Raw genomic sequence first — 3,635 nt, 5'->3', positions numbered from 1 at the left:
AGAATTTTAAATCAAATGAAAGCAGTGCTGCTAATGCTTACTAGGTTTTCCACCTTCATATTTTCTCTTTTCTGTACTTGAATGAAAATCTTATTAAATGTAGTTGTATGAAACTGTGAAACATTGTCTTAATTTGTCAGATGATTGAAAGCTGGTAAACACATGAAGTGCAATAACCCCTGCGCACAGTAACATCTGATCAAATACGTTTATATGAGATCAGACTCATATAAACTATAGACAGACAAGTTTATAATGCTGAACTCTTTCATCACACATCTTATATTACAACTTGCCGGTGAAAACATTTTATGAAGAATGATGGTAAGTGAGCGTTGTTTACATGAAGGATATTTGTTAAGATTTCAATAAAATCCTCTTAATGGTCTTGATTTTAGGCACAAGGCAAAATAAAATATTTTTCAAATATACAAAAAATATGCACTGAAATATATTTTGAAATATGTTTACAATGTATTTTTCACCAATATATTTTTGGCCTTTTTTGTATATTTTAAAAATAAATGAATTTACATGCTTTTAAGTATATGTGCCATTTGAAGAAAATCTTTGGAAAAATGCATAAACATAACATGTTTGACAAGATAAAAATTTATATATTCTACTGCAAATATATACATTTTATACAAACTTTTATATTTTGGGCAGGAAAAATATATTTTTGCCGTATAGGTTGAAAAATTACGAATGTATTTGTTGCCCCTGAAATACATATTGAAATGTATGTTAATATATGAAGGAATTTTTGAAATCCATAAATATTTTTAAGTTTTACTTTCTACAAAATGTATTTAGCATATATTTAAAACATATTTTTGGCCAAACAAAATGTAATTTTTGCCGTATGGGTTATATAATTCAATTACACGTTATATCCAAATGCATGCTATTCTTACCAGAATTATTGTCCAATAACAAAACTGTCCAATAGAAATGGGAACATATTTCATAAAATAAATACAGATCAGCTTAAATTCACACAGCAGCAATAACCATAACACACATCAATGATCAAATGTTACCCTGGACCACGTCATAAGGACCAATTTTTTAAAATTGAGATTTCTACAATAGCTGAATAAATAGGCCAAATATTGTAACAAACTATACATCAATGGAAAGCTGAGATACAACTATTTGAAAATCTGGAATCCTATAGGCTGCAAAAGAATCAAAATATTGAAAAAGAAATCCCCTTTAAAGGCAACATTTCACAAACTTTTAAAGACATAAAATAAATCTTTGGTGTCCCCAGAGTATGTATGTGAGGTTTTAGCTCAAAATACCTCACAGATAATTTATTATAGCATGTTAAAATTACCACTTTGTAGGCGTGAGCAAAATGTGACGTTGTTGGGTGTGTCCATCAACATGCAAATGAGCGGATGAAATGCAAACACTGATCACCATAATAGTTTGTTGAAATTGAAAATAAATAGTGCTGTCAATAATTTTCTCTCTCCCTTTCTGCACTAAATAGCAGTGTTGTGGTTGGATAGTGCAGATAAGGGGGCGGTATTATTATTATAAGATCCCCTTCTGACATCACAATGGCAGACAAATTTCAAAAACCTAGTTTAAGGGTTCCCACACCTTAGTAACTTCAAATTCAAGGACCTTTCAAGAACTTTCCAGGTCCAATACCCTCAAATTTAAGGACTTGTGGGAACACATTTCAAGTGAGAGCAAGGTTACATCGTGTTACGTTTAAAGATACATTGTTACAGTTCCCTTTCGAGGGAACTTGCGCTGCGTCACTGCTGTGACACTTTGGGGACGCCTCCAGGGGTAAGTGCGTCTGAATGTGTATGGGTGATTCTCACGAAACCATTGAAACACCACGGCACTAATGATTTTAGCTTTAAAATGTGTAATATAGTAACATTAAAAAGCATCAGAATTAACACAATACTGTGTTCTACCTTGCACAATGTGTGATTTCAACATAAGAATTTATAATTGTAAATTTTATCTCATTTTCTGCTGAAATTCTCATTACCGCAATGTGTCCGGCTGTGTTTGAACATGCGTTATGTTGTAATTTAATCAAATTAACACAAAAATATTAAGAAAAAAAATAAATGGATGTTTTGCTAGACTACTTTAGATGACAGAAAAAATATTTACTGAATATTCATGTATAATAATAATGAAGAAAATTTAGGAAAATGATGTGTCCATGCCTGATGTTCTCATCCTCCGCAACACTTTTTGAGAACAGTTTAAGCACACATACAGAATTTTAATAAAGTTTGATTTTGAGTGACCAAGCACATGGACCAGTTACTTCAAGATGGCTACCAGGTAAGATCATTTTTTTACAGTTAATTTGAAATATTGTCTTGTCAGAATGCTTACACGACATTTTGATTATCATTACCGCAACAGATGCTTATTAAATGTTAATTTAATTAATAGAAGCATAATACTTTGATTTTAAATGCATGTGCAGAACCTCCAAATTATGTTCTATCAGGTTTGTCATGTCATTTTGAAAATATGTCAGTGTTGATGTTTTCTGACTGTTGCGGTAATGAGATTTTTTAGGACTAATTTTTTAAATTGTTACAAAAAGTGTTAAATGATAAGTAAAAGTTTTTAAATTAATGTTCCCATTTACTCCAGACTTTGTTTTTCAATTAAGTGGGAAAAAAAGGAAATTGAAGCAATTTTTACATTTTCATGCTTGACATTTTTAAAACCAAGTTTTCGTGAGAATCACCCGTATATCAAATTCAACCAATGGTGAGGCTTAAAGACAAAGACAGGGTGACGCAGGAGTCAGGAAGTATATTGCTATCTGAAATATTGCCAAAGACAGCATTACAGAGACGCAGGAAGTATGGCAAGGAGACGCAGCGTCTCGTTCCCTTCTCAGGGAACAACAGTTACATATGTAGCCAGAGACGTTTTCATGTGTCAAACACAACTATGCAAAAAAGCATTTTGGTATGAATCAACATTTGCATACAGAAGCTATAAGCATTTAAAGCGAACAGTTTAGCACGTGTGCTTAAAAAGTCTAGGATTTTTATCCTACACTACACAGGGAATAATATAGATTTTTTCCAGAAAACTTCTTGCATAAAATAGATTCAAGCACTTTCAATGACCTGTATCCATGTATGTATGTATATTTTTCAAAAACTTCCCAGGGCCTTGAATTTTTCCCCCAGATTCACAAACTTTCAAAGATTTCAAGGACCCGTGGGAACCCTGTAGTTTAGGTAAACCATTCTCTTCAAGCATATGAAAAAGTAAGTTACTGGGTTGGATCTTATTCACATTTTCTAGTTTGACAAAAGCACAGGGGACCCAATTATAGCACTTAAACATGAAAAAAGTCTGATTTTCATGGTATGCCCTCCTTAAAGTTGTCCAAATTAAGTGCTTAGCAAAACAAATACAATTTTAATACATTTATGGTAGTAAATTTACAAAATACCTTCATGAAACATGATCTTTACTTCATATCCTAATGATTTTTAGCAAAAATTAAAATAAATCTTGACCCATACAATGTATGGTTGTCTATTGCTACAAATAATATACCAATTTATGACTGGTTCTGTGGTCCAGGGTCACAAATCATTAAATCATTAACACAAGACAAA

This window comes from Misgurnus anguillicaudatus, chromosome 11 (assembly GCF_027580225.2).
Source record: "Misgurnus anguillicaudatus chromosome 11, ASM2758022v2, whole genome shotgun sequence".
Lineage (NCBI taxonomy): Eukaryota > Metazoa > Chordata > Actinopteri > Cypriniformes > Cobitidae > Misgurnus > Misgurnus anguillicaudatus.
Note: the sequence above shows the minus strand (reverse complement) of the source record.